The 21,960-nt window shown below is 34.1% G+C and overlaps 1 non-coding gene and 1 pseudogene across 1 annotated transcript; one reads left to right on the forward strand and one right to left on the reverse strand.

Annotated features, from left to right (window-relative positions):
* Nucleotides 1-420: 420 nt before the first annotated feature.
* On the reverse strand, nt 421-524 carry LOC112100455. Its single transcript, XR_002906827.1, has one exon. It is a non-coding gene; the product is annotated as a small nucleolar RNA R71 (small nucleolar RNA).
* Nucleotides 525-13,717: 13,193 nt separating this feature from the next.
* Nucleotides 13,718-20,712, forward strand: LOC112099640 (annotated as a pseudogene).
* The last annotated feature ends 1,248 nt before the right edge of the window (nt 20,713-21,960 follow it).

The following is a 21,960-nucleotide window of genomic DNA, read 5'->3' on the forward strand; positions in this document are numbered from 1 at the left end:
AAGCCTTACTTACAGTTTTGCCATTGTTTATATTTTTAATTTAAGGAAAAAAATGATAAAGAAAGATTATCAAAGTTCATATTGTCTCCTCATTTTATTGGTAATTTTGATGATATTTTTTACTGGATATGACAATGGATGATTTTCTTCAAAATGTTTCTTTGAATGTTGTTATCTCTTATGCATTATTTAGAAAATGAGGACCCATATAATCATTTGAATGATTTTCATGCTATTTGTCAAACATTTAAATATGAGAATTTTTCAGATGATGATGTTAAACTTAGACTATTCCCATTTTCTTTAAAGGATAGAGCTCGTTCATGGCTTAATACATTGCCTGCTAATAGCATTACATCATGGGAACAAATGGTAACTAAATTTTTGAATAAATATTTCCCAGTGCATAAAACCAATGCTATTCGCAGGGAAATCTCGGAGTTTACCCAGAGAGAGGACGAACAATTTTTTGAAACATGGGAGCGATTCAATGGGCTACTCTTGAAGTGTCCACATCATGGGTACGAGAAATGGCACCAATGCCAATACTTTTTGGAGGGATTACTGCCGAATGTGCAAGAATGGCTAATGACAACAAGTGGAGGAGAGATAATGTCAAAAAGTGCATCAGAGATTTGAGAATTCTTCTAGCGACAAACGGATAATTCCCAACAATGGAGTCAGTCACTCAGGAATACTAGAAGAATTAAGGGAGTAAATGAGGTTCACATTGGCGAATCCAATTCAGAAATTAAAGAAGTCAAAACAATAATTAAAGGTCTCTCTCGACAAATAGCATCGTTATCGATTGCTAAATCAACAGAGCCACATGACCCTGACTCATATCCAGATCAAGCCAATGCCATAGGTGTAATGAGAAAACCATCAAATTACAACCCATACTCCAACACATATAATCCTGGAAGGAGAGACCACCCCAATTTTTCATGGTCTCAAGGATTCCAACAGAATGGACCAGTAACTCCAGCTCCACCAATGCAACAAATTTCTCAAATTCCTCAAGCCTCTCAACCACCATTTAGACCATACAATCAGAACCAGAACTATTTTCAACCCAGACCATGGGAGGATTCATTTCAGAATCTCAAGAATCTTACTCACTCCACGATTGAGCAACAGAATCGCACCATTGATGGACTACGAAATGAATTGAGAGCAGGCTTTAACTCACAAGCTCAATCAGTTTCAAGCCTCGAGAAGATGGTGGGACAACTTACTTCTTCAGTTCTGACCTTGGCAATGACTGTTGAGAAAGACAAGTTTCCAAGTCAACCAGTGCTTAATCCTAAAGGAGTATATGAAGCAAGTACCAGTTCACCACAGCAGCATGGAGAGGTCAAAGCAGTAATGACATTGCGAAAAGGAAAGGAAGTCGACAATAAAGTGGAAATGCCGGTGACAAAAGTAAATCAAATTGTACCTGTAATTGTTGATGACTCATCACCGGAGGAAAAAGAAGATACCAACCCACGAGAATATGTTCCTAAAGCTCCATTTCCTCAAAGGTTAGCGAAAGGAAAGAAGGGAAAATCCACAGGTGAGATTCTTGAAATCTTCAAACAGGTAAGTGTTAACATCCCTTTACTTAATGCTATAAAGTAAGTTCCATCTTATGCCAAGTTTCTTAAAGACCTTTGTACTAAAAAGAGAAATATGCATGTTCAAAAGAAGACATTTTTAATAGAAAACGTTAGTTTTATACTCCAACACAAAATTTCTCTAAAATGCAAAGACCCAGGTTCCCCCACTATCTCATGTAGTATAGGGAACCATACAATTGAGAATACTTTGTTGGATTTAGGAGCTAGTGTAAATTTGTTGCTTTACTATGTTTTCGTGAAACTTGGATTGGGAGAATTACACCCAACTCCAGTGGTGTTACAACTTGCAGATCGGTCCACGAAAATACCTCGTGGTATTGTGGAGGATGTACTTATCCAGGTAGACAAGTTTTATTTTTCTGTTGATTTCATTGTAATTGACACTCAACCAATACAGGATTCAAGGAAGCACATCCCCATTATTCTAGGCCGACCTTTCTTGGCAACTGCGGATGCTCACATTCAATGCAGGACTGGAAATATGCAGTTGTCCTTCGGCAACATGACTATGGAGCTAAACATCTTCAACATTGCCAAACAACCTCACAGTGCAGATGATGGAATTGTTGATGTGGATTTAATAGAGGCACTAGTTGATGATACTTTTGTTTCAAACCTTAGTGATGATCCTTTACAAACATGTTTAACTCACTTTGGTTTGGATTTTGATATTGACAGATCAGTTGATGAGGTCAACGCACTGCTTGACTCAGCACCATCCATGGACACTAATAAATGGAAGACAAGAGTTGAACAACTAGCACCATCAGAGAAGAAACTCATCCCATCATCAGAATCACCACCGAAACTCGAGCTCAAACCATTACCCAACACATTGGAATATACGTTTTTGGGAGAAGAAAGTACTCTACCGGTAATCATTTCATCATCCCTAAATGATGAACAAAAAGGTAAGTTGTTGGATGTTTTGAAAAAGTACAAAAGGCATTAGAATGGACCATAGCATACATAAAAGGTATAAACCCAGTAGACTGCATGCATTATATTCACCTTGACGAAAATGCTAAATCTACTAGGAAAATGCAACGTCAGTTAAATCCTAATATGAAAGAAGTTGTTAGAACTGAAGTCCTTAAGCTATTAGATGCAAATATCATTTACCCAATTTATGATAGTTCATGGGTCAGTCCTGTACAAGTTTTCCCCAAAAAGTCAGGAGTCACAGTAGTTACGAATGCTGATAATGAATTGATACCCACTAGAGTGACTACAGGATGGCATGTATATATTGATTATAGAAAATTGAATTCTGTCACACGTAAAGACCATTTTCCTTTACCATTTATTGATCAAATGTTTGATAGATTAGCAGATCATGAATTTTATTACTTTCTAAATGGCTACTCAGAATACAATCAGATCCCTATAGCACCAAAAGATCAAGAGAAGACCACTTTCACTTGCCCTTTTGGCACATTTGCATATAGGAAAATGTCATTTGGATTATGTAATGCACCTGCTACATTTCAACGATGCATGTTAAGCATTTTTTCTGATATGGTTGAACGATTCCTTGAAGTCTTTATGGATGACTTTTCTGTCTTTGGTGATTTGTTTGATCAATGTTTACATCATCTAACACTAGTTCTGCAGAGATGTATCGAGAAGAACTTGGTCTTAAATTGGGAGAAATGCTATTTTATGGTAAAACAAGGTATTGTTCTCGGTCACATCATTTTAAGCAAAGGTATTGAGGTTGACAAAGCCAAGGTGGATCTCATTTCTAATCTTCCTCCACCCAAAACAGTCAGAGAAGTAAGATCTTTCCTTAGGCATGCTGGTTTCTATAGACGTTTCATTAAAGATTTTAGCAAAATTTCTAGACCCTTATGTAATTTACTTGCTAAGGATGTACCTTTTATCTTTGATGATTCATGTCTTATGGCATTTAAAACACTAAAGCAGTTGTTGACATCATCACCCATCATTCAGCCCCCAAACTGGAGCTTACCATTTGAGCTCATGTGTGATGCATCTGATTATGCAGTGCATCTGATTATGCAGTAGGAGCAGTATTAGGACAAAGAGTTGATCGAATTCCCCACGTTATTTACTATGCTAGTATGACATTGAATGATGCATAGCTGAACTATTCAACAACTGAAAAAGAAATGCTAGCAGTAGTGTTTGCATTAGAGAAATTTCGATCTTATCTCATTGGTTGTAAAATAATTATATTTACAGATAATGCTGCTCTTAAATATCTTCTCACAAAGAAAGATGCAAAAGTTAGACTAATTCGTTGGGTGTTACTTTTGCAGGAATTTGATTGGAATTCAAAGATAAGAAAGGGACAGAAAATGTTGTGGCGGACCACCTCTCTCGTCTCCATTTTGACACAATTACAGAGCCATTAATATTGAATGAGTCATTTCTAGATGAACAATTAATGAGTGTGGAAGTATTACCTTGGTATGCTGATATAGTTAATTATCTTGTTACAGGTAAACTTCCAGAGCATTGGACCAAGCAAGATAAGGCTAAATTCTTTGCAGAGATAAAGAATTTCTTTTGGGATGACCCATATTTGTTCAAGTATTGTGCTGATCAAATTGTTAGACGATGTGTCCCAGAAAATGAAATTCAGAATATTCTTTCATTCTGCCATGAACAAGCTTGTGGAAGCCATTTCAGTGCTAAGAAAACAGCAACTAAAGTTTTATAATGTGGTTTTTATTGGCCAACTATATTTTGAGACGCTTACACTTTCTGTTCTTCATGTGATAGGTGTCAATGAATGGGGAACATTACACGAAAGAACATGATGCCACTAAATCCAATTTTAGTGGTTGAGATTTTTGATGTATGGGGTATCAACTTCATGGGTCCCTTTCCCCCTTCTTTTGGCCATCAATACATATTGGTTGCTGTTGACTACGTATCGAAATGGATAGAAACAATTCCATGTAGAACCAATGATCACAAGGTGGTGATAGGATTTTTAAAAAGCAACATTGTTTCACGCTTTGGATTCCCTCGAACAATAATCAGTGATGGTGGTGCCCACTTTTGTAACAAAGCAGTCAAAACTCTTTTGACAAAGTATTCCATCACACACAAAGTGGCAACCCCATATCATCCGCAAACTAGTGGCCAAGTTAAGATCTCCAATCGAGAAATAAAGGACATATTAGAAAAGACGATGAGGCCAGATAGAAAAGATTGGTCATTAAGACTTGGTGATGCATTATGGGCATATAGAACAGCTTTCAAGACCCCGATTGGGATGTCACCCTACAGGCTAGTGTATGAAAAAGCTTGCCACCTACCTGTGGAACTCGAGTATCGTGCATATTGGGCTATCAAGAAATTCAACTTTGACATGCAGCAAGCCAGCTCAGAAAGAAGATTACAACTGGCAGAACTTGAAGAAATTCGTAATGACGCATACGAAAATGCCAAGATTTACAAGCAACGAATGAAAGTCTTTCATGACAAGCAAATTATGAGAAAATCTTTCACTCTAGATCAGAAAGTGCTTTTATTCAATTCTCGCTTGCACTTATTCCCAGGTAAGTTACGCTCTCGATGGTCTGGTCCCTTTACTGTTCATACTATTTTTCTACATGGGGCAATTAAAATTAAGGACCCAAAGAACGATGTCACGTTTAAAGTTAATAGTCAAATATTAAAGCCATATCTAGAATACCAACCACATGGAGAAGACACCGAAATAAATTTGAGTGACCCACCAAATTTGAATTGATTTTTTTTTCCTTTTTGGTGATTTGATTTTTTTTCTTTCTTTATATTATTCTTTTGCTAATTAAAATTATTTTTGCATAAGTGTTTTTGTTTAACTATTAATTTTTCTCTTATCATTTTTAATCATGAGTACCTTACTTAGACCGTTCCTCCTGAACATTCTTAAACCACTTCAACGTGTCAAAACTCATCTCAAAAGGCAGATTCAATTTTGTAAAACACATCGCATTTGGGCTCTACAACCACCAGAGTTAGTAGCCTATGTTGAGAATCTAGAAAGCCAACTCAGAGATATTGAGATAAGTGTTTACGACATCCAGTTGGAGCTTGAGGTAAATTCAATAAGAGAATGAGTTTAATTTTCTTTGTGTGTTTTAATTTGTTTTTCTGTTTGTGTGCTTTAGTTTATTACCCCGGTGAAGTGGCGGATAATGGTACTCCGTGACAATTAAGTCGGTTACTTCAGTTTCCCATAATAACTGATATTCTGAGGCGAAGGTATGGACAGAAACGAGACTCTAGCGAAGCTTCACAAGCGATTCCCTTTACTTCCTCAAAATGCCCTCCTTACGATCTATAAAGCTCGGTCCGAACGCATGCGATTGCTCATGAGAAATAACATACCTGCTGACATCCGTTGGTTAATCGAGGCTAAAGTACGATCGGCAGGTGAGTTACCTCCAAAATTTATTGCATACATGCCTGGTTGTGGTAAAGGAAATTATGCAAGAAAACGACGAGCTCGAAGAATTTCTATTGCTTGTCATAAGTGTGCCATAATGAGTTGCAATAAAAACCCATGTTCTTTAGGAATGGTGTCTGATAACAGGGAAGATAAGATTCAATTCATTAGGGATGGCTTGAATAAGGAGTCATTGGATGATATCCTTCTGTCTCTTGAAACGCATCCCAGTGGATACGTGCAAGGAGCGATTCTCTAGTTATGGCCATTATTCCAGAAAGAGCATGCACGATATAGTCTCGGGAATCTGACTATAAACAACCCTGTTTGCCAGTTTATAAGAAAACTGGATAGGAAGCCTATCCTCCACCCATAGAGGGCGTTCAAGCCGTTTCTGGACGTAAAACCAGAGGAAGATGTGAGCCACAATCGCAACTACCTGTAAATATCCTTTTACTTTACTGTTATTTTATTTCACTATTGTTTTATTGTGTGCATTATTGTCTTTAATAATTTTATTACTGTTTTCTTTTTTTCTTATTACTGTTTGCTTTTTCCTTTTTACTGTTTTCTTTTTTACTTGCGAGCCACGTGCTTTACGCGTTATTTGACACTGACATGTTACCTCATACACAACTATGACCCACTGTCACCAAGACTCTTAAATGTGATTTTTTTTTGTCAAGCACTCACAAATTATTTTTTGAGAAGTATCTCAATGGCAGCTACTCCCAATAGACAATTCAAGAACATTTGTGTGCTTTCTGGATTTAACTATGGCAAACATAAAGAGTTCGTTGAGGCAGCCATAGATCTTGGTCGAAGCATAGCAGCGAGAAAATTACACTTGGTATGTGGAGGAGGTAATCGAGGGTTATCAAAAATGGTCTCAGAAGCAGCTTTTGTCAGAGGAAGTCAAGTGTTAGGCATCATCCCAAGAGTCCTAAAACCTTTGGGCAGTTTGTCTGACTCATCGACTGGAGAAGAGTTAGTCATCTCAGGTATGCAAGAAAGAAAAACTAAAATACTTAATCATGCTGATGCTTTTATTTTCCTTCCAGGAGATCTTGCAACACTAGAGGCACTTATCACACTAGCATCTTGGGCCCATCTGCACATCCACCAGAAATCCATCGGTTTGTTAAATGTCAATAACTTTTATGATGGCTTTATCGCATTTCTTAACCATGCAATAAAAAACTATTTCATTCCCTCTAATGCAAAAAAAACTTTTTATTTGTACTCACACTGCTAATGAGCTATTTGATCTGTTACAAGCTTATAAACCGGAGCCGGACCCATGGACCTTTGTGTTGGAGCGTCCAAATAACGATGGTAACAGTAGCCGCAGTAAGAAGTACAAATTAGATTTAACTCTCTGCCTATAAATATTTTCTTCTGTGTTGCACCACCCGGGTGATGTCTTCTAAACTCTACTTCTTTCCTTTAAAACATTGAGGACAATGTTTCGTTCTGGTTGGGGGGAGGGAATAGTTGACAATTGTGGAATCTTGGTTAAGTTTTTACTGATTTTTTGTTGTAGAAACTAATTGTTGCTAACTTTTTGTGTTGAAGATGGCTGAATATGGAGTGTAGTGCCTCTAAAAACGCATCTTCATCGTTTGAAAAAAAAATTCAAAAAAAAAATTCTTTATTAAGTTTTGATGTTCATTTTTATTCTTCTTTCTCCTTTATAAATATACATTTTTCTTTAGTGTCTCTAGAAACGTAGCTTCTTAGTTAAAAAAAAAAATCATTTTCTTTTTCTATCATTTTAAGTATAACTTTTCTAATTAGTTTTTCTGCATCATATTCACATTTCTGCATGCATATTTTCCTTTCATGCTTAGAATAGGTTGGGGGATAGAATGTTGTTTAAAAAGAAAAAAAAATGTGTGATTTGTTTTAACATTGGATGACATAATTAATTTCAAATTTTAGTATTTGTGTTATCTTTGGTCTTAAGTGATGTTACATTATGTTTGCTACGCTACATGTTGATGTCAGAGACAAATATGAGTTGCTTGAAGGAATGAACATGTCATAATAAGTACCAAGTGAGTTTTTGAGCCTATTATTTTTCTTGGAGAGTAACCCTTTTGCCCACTCTTTATACAGCTTAGCAGTTTATTATTTTATACACGATCTCTAGATTTCTTTTGAGTTAACCCTTAAAAAATTATAAAATAAAATTAAAAAAAAAAGAAAAAAAATTGTGTTGCTACCTAACTAGTAGATATGGAAGATTATTTAGAGCCCTAAAAGACGATGGAAAGGCTATCTTTGATCCGTTTGAGCATTTCTAGCCATCCCTTTTATCAAGTATCCATAATTAACCCTTTTGGGCCTTTAAAAAAAAAACTTTTCTTTGTTAAACTTATCATCTTGACCTACTCCGATTTGGAGTATTACCCAATATCTTACAAATTCCATCACCTATTTATGTTTGAGAAAAATGTAAATAAACATTTTGTACAGTGAAGTTATGCCTAGTTAAAAAAAAAAAAAAATTTGTTGTTGCTAAAAAAAAAAAGAAAAAAATTGTTGTTTCAAAAGAATAAAAATAACAATAATAGGTGAAATCCACCTTGCAACTCCCTAAAAAAAAAAAATTCCTCTGTATTTTTCTCAAACATACACTTTGTTTTCCTTATATCCCTTCTTTGTTAACCATGTCCCTAGCCTACGTTACGTCCTAATAAAAGTCCTTCTTGATTTTAGGAAACTATAGTCTGAAGTATAAGCTAGTTAGATGGGCTAAAAAGATGTAGTGATGCATAATTAAAAAAAAAAAATAAAGTGGGTTGACTAGCATTTTTGTTTGACTTGAGATCGTATTATTTCTAAGCTGAGGGCATATTTATTTCATCTTGGTGAGAGCATGTGATATCACTTCTTTATTATTTTCTCTCTCAATTACCATTCATTGGAGTGACTATTTTCATTAGTTTTAATTTCTTTGTGAGAGTGTCACTACTTCCAGTGAGATTTTGGGGTTTGACATGTCATTCTTGAAAGTAGCTATAACAAAGTCTACTGGGCTGATTCATGTGGATGGTTGATGTGAGTGTGATGTTACTTTAGACTGGAGATAATTCTTATACTTTTATTTGATTGCTATCATTAATCTGATTGAATAAACACGAGGGTTTCTAAAAAAAAATCATTTTGAATTTGAATTTTATTTTCGCTTTATTTGCTAGGGACTAGGAATAAGCTGGTTGGGGGGTGTGTTGAGTGTTAGAAAATGCATATTTATAAAGGAGAAAATCGTCATTTTACATTTCAAGTCTTACTAACAACCCTTGCTTTTATGTATTTAACATTCTTGTGATTTAATTACGTGTGTTTTATTTTAATTAAGTATTTTATGTACTTTAGGGGCATCATGGTCATTTCACAATAAACGAGAGATCAGACGGCAAAACGGACATCACTTTTGAACTCAGGACGGTCGAAAACCTTAGGAGGAGCATAAAAGGAAAAATGACACTATTCACATGTACGGTACTATTCACATGTACGATACTATTCACGTGTACGGTACTGTCTACGTTACTATTCATGACACTGTTCACATAGACGGATCGATGACGTGGCATTGATCGATGATGTGGCATTGACTGATTAGGTGTCACGATTCTGTTAGGCTAAAATTCTTATGTACCGTTGATGGTGATGTGGCAGCATATCAGTGGACGAAAAATCTCGAGTGCGGTACATGCATCACACAGGATTATTTTCAACCAAACCGTGTCACTGTTCATCCGCGTGGTCAAACCGCATACTGTTGACTGATGACGTGGCGCAATCCTGAGCGTCCAAACTGTTTTTAATCCGATGGCCATGATTTACTCCATGTATCTATAAAATGAGGGGCTCTCTCCCCTAATTTGATAGCTCTGAATCCATTTTTGGGATCCATTTTTTTGTAATTCCTTCTCCATCTTGTATTTTCTACTTATTTTAATAAATTCCCATTTTGCCCCTAATTCAATTATGAGTAGCTAATTTTCTTTCAAGCTTGGGTTGAAGGTAAAGTCTCAACATGTGTCATGGGCTTTATTTGGTAAATTTACTTTCTCTTCCCCTCTAATTTTTGTGGATGATTTGACTTTTCGTCGATAAATATTACTAATCTTGTCTAGATACCGCCCTGATTTCACCAGCTCCCTAGTACAAGGTTATTATTATTTGACACGATAAGCCCTTAGCACCATATTGATTAGAGCGTGGTTCATGAGGTGTGGATTTCCCTCTCATGATTTAATTGGCATTAATAAGGAATATTTAGCCCATGATGCATGTTGATATAGATCCAGATACTCAAGTACGTCATTTCAATAGAATTCTCTTCAATTTATTCTCGTCATTTCAATTCCAATTTTAGAATTTATTCTCGCCATTTTAATTTAAGTTTTAGCATATTCCAAATCATTTCCACCACAAATCCAATTACCCATTTACAAAATTAATTCTACACACAATTAAAATCCACCTCCTCGTGGGATCGACACTCGTCACCATTGATCTATACTACAATAGATTCGTGTACTTGCGAGTACATTAAAATTTGCACAACAGTAGGTTACCTTAAAACTAGTTAAACTGTGTTGGTAAGGATATTAAAACAAAATGCACTAACATGTCCTTGAAGAGTTCAAGTTCAAGTGCTCTTAACTGAGAAGTAAGATGAGACATCTCTATAATGTACTCTCTGATATTGTCGCTACTTATATACCTCATTGAAATGAGACTTGTCAAGAGCGTACCTATTTCTGCCTTTCGTTCTTAACAAACCATGTTTTAATGTCTGCAAGGAACTCCTTAGTCGTAGTTATCTTTTTAGACATTAAGACCCTAAATGCTTCTAGAATGACCTTCTTCATGATCATTATACACATGTGATTTGGTTTCTCCCACCTTCCAAATCCTTCTTGTCATTAAGAGTACTCTTATCCATAAAAGGTGGGGGTAATCAACCCTTAATGCAAAGTTAGGATCCATGACCGTGAGAACAATTAAGATGTTTTCTTGCAATGACTTGAAGTTAGCGTCATTTAGCATAGAAATAAAATTGATATTAGTGGTAATATTTACAAGAGTCATAGCCAAATCAAAGAGCAACAAAGAAACAATACAAGCACATATAAGTCCTTAAAAAATAAATTAAAAGAAGGTAAACTCCATTTCAAGATATCGAACACTTTATTAATATTTCATCTTTGGACAAAATATTAACTTATAAGTGATATTGATTAACACTAAAAAGTGTACGTGTAATAAGGATAAAATTATTAGTTTTTCACTTAAAGTGTTGATTAATGCGCGCATAACTTATAAATTATATAAATGCTCCACAAATATATTTTTATATTAAATTAATTCGCTATATGTTAATTTTTATCTTATAAATATTTTTCAGGAATAAATTAGAATTGAAAGCAGAAACAAAGAAAAACTGTTGGAGCAATTTGGAAGTATTATTGAGCAGATGTAAATAAAATAAAATAAAATTAAAAATGAAAATGAATAAAAAAAAACAAAAGAACAAAAGCAAATAAATTGGTTCCTCGTGATGGTCAAGTGGCCATCACACATTTCAAAACACTGATAATGTAAATAATAATAATAAAATAATAAATAAATAATAAAATAAATTAAGTTAAAGCATTTGTTGCCTATAAAAAGGAGGCAACTGAGCGGAGGCGAGGGGCGAAGCTATTTTGAGAAGCTTAAGCCGATTTCTGTGAGAGAGAGTTGTAACCAAGAGGAAACTAAAGAATTTCTGTCTTTCTTTCTTTTCTTTTCTTGTTTCCTTTTATATCAATTTTTCTTGTAACATATTTCAAAAGTTCATCAAATAAAAAGTGTGTTGTGTTTTCTTTTAATGAGTGGCTAATTTTAATAAGGTGAGGTGAAAGGTGAAGCTCAATGTTTCAAAGTATTAAATTTATTTTTTTCTCAAATGAGTTTTTAAGTTTATTTTATTCTTTTTTAGTTATTTTTTATGTCATGTTAATTTATAAAGTTTTTTGGATCTGTATGATATTTTGACATAATGTCAACACATTAATATAGTGTGGCACATTAGGTACTTTATTATATATTTATCTACACACATAAAATTAAATAATATAATAATTAACTGGTAAAAGTGAAGGCAAAATATAAATGAGAGAGTATTAAAATTATAGTTTAAATACAGAGAGTAGATCCCGAACCTTAGCATATTTTTAAATTGATTTCAAATAATTTCTTTTCCCCACAATTAATTTTCTTAGTTTTAAATTGACTACTGGATTTAAAATTCCATGTGGTTCGACCCCGGACTCACCGAGTTATATTATAACTAGACACTCTTATACTTGGAAGTAATACATTTTTGAGTCGTGTCAAGTTTTTGGTGCCGTTGTCGGGGAGTTTTCTAAATTTGGTATTAGTTTGTCTTTACTTTATTTTTATTTTATTTTAATATTTTTTTGTTTTGCCGTTACCATTTTTCCGTGATTCTAATTTATTCTCTTTTTGTAACATTTCAGTTAGCACCCCTCTTCTTTTCAAACCTTAACATTATCCATAAAGTTTGTGAGAAACTTCATCGTAGCCCAAAAACCTTTGCAAATCAATCCCCAAATCAAATTTATTTCTTTAAATTTCTGCAATTTACTTTCCGCATTTATTTTAAATGGTCGGTACTGCTATTTAAATTTTGTTAATTTATGTATTTTTATTTATATGGTCAGTTCTACCGCCTAGCATTTTAATTTCAGTTTATTTATTTTTGTGCATTAATTTATTTAATTTTATGTTTTATTATATGGCTGGTTTTAAAATACCGCCTAAACTGTTTCTTTTAATGGCTGGTTTCACCGCCTAATTTATTTATTTATTTTCCAATTTGTTTATTTTTATTTCGCATTTTTTGTTTATTTAATTTCCAGTTTATTTTTATTTCTGCAAATTTCATTTAGCGTTTTTGCATCATTAGTTTAGCACACATCATTAACATTACATGCGTCGTTGGTCTCGTACAAATAATGGTAAATTAATTAGAAGATCACCTTCACCAACCTTAGAGATGGCTGACATAGGAGCTAAAAATTTTTCGGAGCACGAAAATGACCAAGCCTTGCAAAATCTTCATGAACAGCCTAGGACCCTTAGAGATTTCATGCATCCTACTAGAACAGGGTCACCATCATGCATAGGTTTCCCTCCTGATGCATCACGTTTTAATTTCAAACCTAGTATCATTCAACTTCTTCCTACTTTTCATGATTTTGAGTTTGAAAATTCATATTTGCACTTAAAGGAATTTAAGGAAGTCTATAACACATGTATTGATCAAAATTGTAGCATGAGTATAATCAGGCTTAAGTTTTTTCTTTTCTCACAAAAGGATAAAGCTAAAATTGGCTACAAAATCTTAGGTTAGAATCCATCAGAACTTTGGGATGAAATGCAAGCACAATTTTTGAAAAAATTCTTTTCACGCCACAGAACAAATTCTTTCAAAAGACAAATCACCACTTTCACTAAACAATTAGGAGAAACTCTCTACCAATGTTGGGATAGGTTTAAAGAACTACTTAACATTTGCCCACACCACGGTTTTGAAACATGGAGATTAGTGTCTTATTTCTACGAGGGATTAACATCCCAAGGTAGACAAGTTGTTGAAATGATGTGTAATGGTGAGTTTAGGGATAAAAGTCCTGAAGATGCATTAGACTATCTTGACTATATAGCAGAGAATGCACAACACTGGGATACAATTGGGTCTTATGAGTCATCAAGTAAACCCCAGTCATCTCCATCTGGTGGAGGCATGTATAACCTTAGGGAAGACCATGATTTTCAAGCCAAATTTGCATCATTAACTAGAAAAGTCGAAGCATTAGAGTTGAAAAAGAATGATCATGTAAAGTCTGTTCAAAATATTTCATGTTATGTTTGTGATTCTACTGACCATTTTACGCAGGACTGTCCAACTTTGCCAGGTCTGAGAGAAAGTTTGCATGAATAATTAAATGTTGTTGAAAATTTCAGAAGGCCAAATTCAAATCCATATTCCTAAACTTACAACTCTGGTAGGAGAAACCACCCAAATTTCAGTTGGAGAAATGATAATCATGCACAACCTTCACAACTAGTTCCTCCACGTCAAAATTTTCAAAACCCCAGAGTTACCCACTATATGTCTCACCACCAAGAAACACTATGAAGACACATTGCATTCGTTTATTGAAAAACAAGAGTCGATCAATAACTAAACAATGCAAACCTTAACCAATTTGACAGAAACTATCTCCAAACTTACATATGCTTTGACCATACATGAAAAAAGAAAGTTTCCTGCTCAACTTGAACCAAACCCCAAGAGTCAACAACATCCTCAAATGGGAAATTCAGGAAACCAAAATATGAGTAAAGTTAAATCGGTTATAACCCTTCGTGGTGGTAAAGTGGTCGAAAACACATTATGGACCCTCGTGAAACTAGTAAAGATTAAATTTCAGAAAATAGAGAAGAGTCCATCGAACCTTTAAACCATGAAGATATAACCAACTCTCCTCTTGTACCCCCATTTCCTCAAGCACTGGTCAACCCAAAGAAATCAAACCACAGTCCAGAAATTTCTGAAGTTTTTAAACAAGTAAAGGTCAGCATTCCTTTGCTAGATGTCATTAAATAGGTGCCTTTTTATACTAAATTTCTAAAAGATATGTGCACAGTGAAAAGGAAACATAAGGTGCAAAAGAGAGTTTTTCCAGCAGAACAGGTAAGTTCCATTCTCTCAACCAATAGTGCTTTGAAATACAAGGATCCTAGTTGTCCAACTATTTCTTGCACTATTGGGGATAAAAAAATTGGACATGCTTTACTTGATCTTGGTGTCAATACTAATTTGCTTCCTTACTCAGTGTACCAACAACTCAATCTCGGTGAGTTAAAACTAACTTCTACCACTCTTTTACTTGCTGATAGATCGATTAAGGTTCCAAAAGGAATAATTGAAGATGTATTAGTCTAGGTCGATAAATTCATATATCCTGTGGATTTTATTATTTTGGAAACAAAACAATTGCTAATGAATGCAAACAAATTCATGTTATATTGGGTCGACCATTTTTAGCTACTACTAATGCTTTGATAAATTGCAAGAATAAATTAATGAATTTATCTTTCGACAACATGACACTGGAACTCAATGTACTCAACATGTGTAAACAACCCCACCACCAAGAAGATGATCATAATGAGAATGAGGATATTGATCTCATCGAGCCAATCATTGAGGAACACATTCAAGATGAGAATTTTACAAACTATGCTGAAATTTGTTTTGCTGGTTTTTTTGAATTAAGTAAAGAATTAAATTGTGATATTGCTAACATATGCCCTACACTTGATTCTAACAGGTACCTATAGGTGACGATGACCAATCGAACTTTGAAGATACGATACAACCTGAAGAACCAAACGAAGAGGAAGCACCAGAGCTCGAATTAAAGCCTTTACTAGAAGAATTGAAGTATGCCTATCTTGGAGGGTAGCAGACATACCCAGTGGTAATTTCTTCCCAGCTCACGAATGATCAAGAAGATAAGTTGTTATCTGTAATAAAAAGGCATAGAACTGCATTTGGTTGGACTTTAAAAGACATAAAAGCCATTAATCCTTTAATTTGCACAATCGAATACACTTAGAGGAAAATGCTAAAACAACCCATCAACCACAAAGAAGATTAAATCCTCATATGAAAAAAGTGGTAAAGAATAAGGTCCTTAAACTACTAGATGTAGGAATTATCTACCCTATCTCTGATAGTAAATGGGTAAGTGCAACACAAGTAATACCAAAGAAATCTGGAATAACTGTTGTAAAAAATGAAAAAGGTAAACCAATCCCAACACGAATTTCATCTAGTTGGCGCATATGCATTCATTACAGCAAATTAAATGATGCCACTAGAAAAGATCATTTTTCCCTTCCATTTCTAAACCAAATTCTCGAAAGAGTAACTGGACATCCCTACTACTGCTTTCTTGATGGCTATTCTAGCTATTATCAAATCCCTATAGGCTTAGAAGACCAGGAAAAGACCATATTCACATGCCCATTTGGAACATTTGCATTTAGGAAAATGCCCTTTGGACTTTGTAATGCTCCTGCAACATTTCAAAGGTGCATGCTAAGCATTTTTAGTGACATGGTTGAAAATTGTCTAGAGGTTTTTATGGATGATTTAACTGTGTTTGATAATTCTTTTGATACATGTATTGATAATCTAGAAAAAGTTTTGGAAAGGTGCAAAGAAAAAAGAATAGTTTTAAATTGGGAAAAATGTCATTTCATGATCACTTCTGGAATTGTCTTGGGCAATGCTGTGTCTTCAAAAGAAATCGAAGTTGATAAAGTCAAAGTTGAAGTCATTTCAAAATTACCCTCATAAAAGACAATTAGAGAAGTCCGTTCTTTTTTAGGACATGCAGGATTTTATAGGAGGTATATAAAAGTCTTTAGTGTCTTATTTGGACCAATTTGTAACTTCCTAATAAAAGATACATAATTTGAATGGACTAATGATTGTCAACAAGTTTTTTAAAAAATAACTACTCTTTTGACATCAGCCCCAATAATGCAACCCCCTGATTGGTCTTTGCCTTTTTGACTAATATGTGATGCTAGTGGTTATGCCATTGGCGTTGTTCTGGGTTAAAGAAAGGAAGGTAAGCCCTTTGTCATCTATTATGCAAGTAGAACTTTGAATAGTGCTCAAATGAATTACACTACAACTAAGAAATAACTACTTGCTGTAATATTTGCATTAGATAAATTTCGTTCATATTTAATTGGTTCATCCACTATTGTTTATTTTGATCACGCTGCTGTGAGATATTTAATGTCAAAACAGGATGCCAAACCAAGGTTGATACAATGGATTTTGCTACTTCAAGAATTTAACTTGACAATCAAGGACAAAAAGGGCGCTGAAAATGTTGGTGCAGATAACCTTTCAAAACTTACGAATGAGTCTTCAATTGAAACAACACCCATCAATGATTCTTTCCCTGATTCTTCAATTGAAACAACAACTATCAATGATTCTTTCCCTGATGAATTTTTATTTTCTATAAACAAAATGCCTTGGTATGCTAATATTATTAATTATCTTGCAATAGGTGAAATGCCATGTGACTGGAGTTCCCAAGTCAAGAGGAAATTCTTAACCGAAGTGAGAAGCTTTTACTGGGATGATCCATACCTGTTCAAATACTGCTCTAATCAAATTTTTCGAAAATGCATACCAGATGACGAGGTAAGTAGGGTTAGGGATGGCAATGGGGAGGGGACCAATCTCCTCGTACCCATCCCCGATATTTTGCGTATGTCCCCATCCCCGTCAGAATTACTTGAGAGAATCCTCATCCCCTCCCCGAATAATAACAGGGGATCCCAGAGGGCCCCCGATCCCCGAATAACTAATACATTTTTTTTATTTTCGATTTTGAGTTAATCATATTAAAATAAAAAATTCAAATAAAAGTAAAGTTTGAAATATATCTTACATCAATATCCATTACAAAAGTCACATACATTAAATTAGTAAGTAACGCAACATGCAAGAGATACAAACTTCTTTTACAAACTATCATGAACAAATTAATAGTCTAATACAAAATTGTTACAAATAAAATCGAATTTAGATTCAAAATTAACTTTTTCAATGGTGGCGTGGGCACTTTATAAATGTGAATTATTCCCTTTACAACACAATAGTTAAATCAGAGCAAATCAAGAACAAATATTAGATTAGATTAGATTAGATATTAAAATTGTGATTCGCTGTAGGCAATTATAACATCTAAAAATAAATAAATAATAGATTTAAGTTGAAAATATTTAAAGAATGTTAAAATTAAAAAAAAATTGGGTTAATAGAATCTACTCGGTCTTTTTAATGTCCTAAATAAAAATTTAGGACTTTAATTAGTTACTTAGGCCTAAAAGTTTAATAATATAAATATTTTGATATTTTTATTTTTACCAATATTTATAATTTTATAATTTAAATTATATTATTTATTTACTAGTAATTTAAAAAAATTAAAATAAAATTAAAAATTAAAATGGGGAAATGGATAGGGGATGTGGATTCCACCTCATCCCCGCCCCCTCCCCGAATAAGAAATTGGGTAAAAAAATTTCTCCGTCCCTTCCCCGAATAAGAAATTGGGTATGAAATTATCCCCATACCCTCCCCGAATGGGGAAAATCCCCGAGGGTACCCGTCCCCGTGGGGATTTTTGCCATCACTAAGTAGGGTCATTCAATTTTGTCATTCTGAAGCATGCAGTGGCCTTTTTTTTTTTTTCAAAAAAGACAGCTGCAAAAATATTGCAGTGTGAATTTTATTGGCCTACATTATTTAAATATTCACATGCATTCTGTAAAATGTGTAAGAATTGTCAAATGGTAGGGTCTATTTGAAAGCGAAACATGATGTCTTTAAACTCCATCCTTGACATTGAAATATTTGACTGTTATGGAATTGATTTTATGGGCCCTTTTCCATCATCATTTGTATTTGTATACATTTTGGTTGATGTTGACTATGTTTCAAAATGGATCAAAGCGATTCCTTGTCGGCACAATGATCACAAGATTGTGATCCGCTTTTTAAAAGAAAACATTTTGAGCAGATTTGGAATACCTCGAGCCATTATCAGTGATGGAGGTAAGCATTTTTGTAATAACCCATTTGAGTCCTTAATGAATAAATATGGAATTACACATAAGGTTGCTACCCCTTATCACCCTCAAACAAGTGGTGAAGTTGAATTAGCAAATAGGGAGATAAAACAAATCTTAGAAAAGACAGTTAATCCAAACCATGAAGATTGGTCTCTTCGACTAATTGATGCACTTTGGGCATATTGTACTGCTTTTAATACTTCTTTAGAAATGTCACCTTATCGGCTTGTTTATGGAAAATCTTGCCACTTACCAGTAGAACTTGAACATAAATCATTTTGGGCCATTAAAGCTTTTAATTCAAATCTTAATAATGATGGCAATGTGCTTAAATTGCAAATAAATGAACTTGAAGAATTAAGGAATGATGCATATGAGAATTCCATAATTATTAAGGAAAGAACCAAATTTTTTCATGACAAAAGAATTTTTCAGAAAACATTAATTGGTCAAAAAATGTTGCTTTATAATTCTCGTCTTCATTTATTTTCAGGGAAGTTAAAGTCAAAGTAGAATGGTCCATTTGTTGTAAAAAATGTGTATCCATATGGAGCCGTAGAAATTAAGAATTAAAAGGATGGTGTCACATTTAAAGTTAATGGCCAAAGATTGAAATCATATCTAGAATACCAATAACGTAAAGCAGATACCGAAATCAATTTGAGTGACCCACTAAAATTTTGATTAAGCCTTTTCCTTTTAACTTTTTGTAAATTTGATTTACTGTTACTTTATCATTTGAATTATTTGATTTTTTTCTTTTTCCTTTTCCCTATGTCTTGAATGGAGTGTATTGCATTGTTTTAAGAGTAATGATACAGCCACAAACTCTTGTACAAACTTATTTTGTACAAACTGATGTGGCATTAATTCATTGGTTGAATGAAAATATAAATTAATAAAAACAAATCATGTGGGCCAAGTGATATTAATTCAACCAATCTTATCATGCCACATTAGTTTGTACAAAATAAGTTTGTACAGGAGTTTGTGGCTGTATCATTACTCTTGTTTTAATTGTGTGTTGTTTGACAATTGTGATTTAGCTCACCAAATTTTTATACTTGTCATGAGTACCTCCATGAGAAATTTCCTTTTCGATCATCTTAAAACATTTTTTCATGTAAAATTTCACCTGAGGAAATTGCTCCAATTTTGTAAATTACATCCCATTCGGAATCTGCAACCACCAGAGTTAGTATTTCACGTGAAAAATTTAGAAAGACAACTCAAGGAAATGGAGGATGGTATTTATAATCTACAATTGGAACTGGATTCAATAAAAGGACGAATGTGAGTTATATTCATTGTTTGTTTTTTGTTTTATTTTGTTGTTCTTCTTCACTTTTGATTTGATTTTGCAGATTTGATTTTTTTTTTATTCATTGTCCCGTATAAATGGCGGATAACGGTACTCCGTGACTTTTTAAGTCAGTACACTTAGTTTCCCACAATAACTGAAACCTCAATGTCAAGCATGGAAGAAATACAACAAAATTTGCATAAATATTTTCTTTCTCTCCCTCAAAATGCTCTTAAGAAGATTTACAAAGCTCGTTGTGAACGACTGCATTTGTTAATGATCAATGGGATTCCTGCTGACATTTGTTGGTTAATGAAAGCAAAGGTTCGACTGGCAGGTGAGTTTTCTAATCTATTTATTTCCTACACACCTGGTTTTGGTAAAAGTACATTTGCTAAGAAAAGAAGAGATCAACGATTTGGCTCTGAATGTTCTCACTGTGTAAGACTTTCTTGCAAAAAGCCACGTTGTAAAACTTTAGGAATAATTTCTATAATATTTGTGTGCTTTTTGGATTTCGCTATGGAAAGTATAAAGTGTTCGTTCAGGCAGCCGTAGATCTTGGTCATGCTATAGCAGAGAAGAAACTACATCTTGTATATGGAGGAGGTGACTGAGGGTTATCAAAACTTGTCTCTGAAGCTGCTTTCGTTCGAGGAAGCCAAGTGCTAGGCATTATTCCAAAAGCCTTAAAACCTTTAGGATGTTTACCAGACTCACCAACTGGAGAAGAGTTAGTTGTCTCAAGTATGCAAGAAAGAATATCTGAAATGTTAAATCATGATGACACTTTCATTTTCTTGCCAGGAGACCTTGCAACTTTGGAAGCACTAATTACATTTGCTTCTTGGGCCCATTTGAATATCCATAAAAAACCCATCGGTTTGTTAAATGTTAATAACTTTTATTATGGCTTAATAACTATTAGTTAATTTTATAATCAAATGCTACTGATGCCAATGTGCAAGTATACATAACAAGTAATAAAATAATGAATATTCAAGATCGTCTCCACAAGGATTGATGTCACTTGAAATGCTATAGCAATCACAATAGTGCAAACTAACTTTAGTCCGAAGTTAACAAATGTAAACTAGGCTCTATCGAAATTGATGATTGTGGGAGAATAAACTAAAAAAATACCGTAATGAAATAAACTAAATTAAATACGTCTAAGATTCAATTGAATGATCAAACTCTCCTTATGGGCTGATTGCTTTTCATCAAGTTAACACCAGTTGTTAGAGCAAGTGCTGCAGCACTGGGCAGAATTAATCTGCATCCTCAGCTGTCACGTATTGGAACTCTCATACCCTTAAATATATTAGCAATGACCAGTTGCTATTCTACTTATGATATGGCCTTATAACCCTTTAATCTCTCCACCTTACAAGGTGAGTACCTATGTCTAGTGTGTCACAAATCTTAACTTCAAGTATAGCCCTTATTAGATTCAAGATAACTTAATCCAGGAAACTTAAATTAAGATCAAGTAATACTCTAATAATATCCGCTAAGATGTGCTCTTTTGCGGCTCTATCTTAACTTGAACTATTAAATGGGTGGTCAACTGAAATAATAACTACTAGAGTAAAATGCTACAGCAATGACATAACAACACATAAGAACAATCAAGAACCCATTAGATTGTTTGTCACTCAACTACAAGCAAATCTAGTTCATATTCTGAATGAGAAAAACAAACATCAATATATTCTTCACGGGATACATCAGAACGATCAAAGAAAGAAGAAAAATATAAGTTGAGAACGGCAAAATGCAAATCCACATAACTCTGCAGGTTTCCTGAATGCTCCTGAAGCCGTCCTCTTCAAGCCTGATCTTCTTCTCCCGTTTTCTCTAAT

This window comes from Citrus clementina, unplaced genomic scaffold, assembly GCF_000493195.1.
Source record: "Citrus clementina cultivar Clemenules unplaced genomic scaffold, Citrus_clementina_v1.0 scaffold_3, whole genome shotgun sequence".
In the NCBI taxonomy this organism is placed as follows: domain Eukaryota; kingdom Viridiplantae; phylum Streptophyta; class Magnoliopsida; order Sapindales; family Rutaceae; genus Citrus; species Citrus x clementina.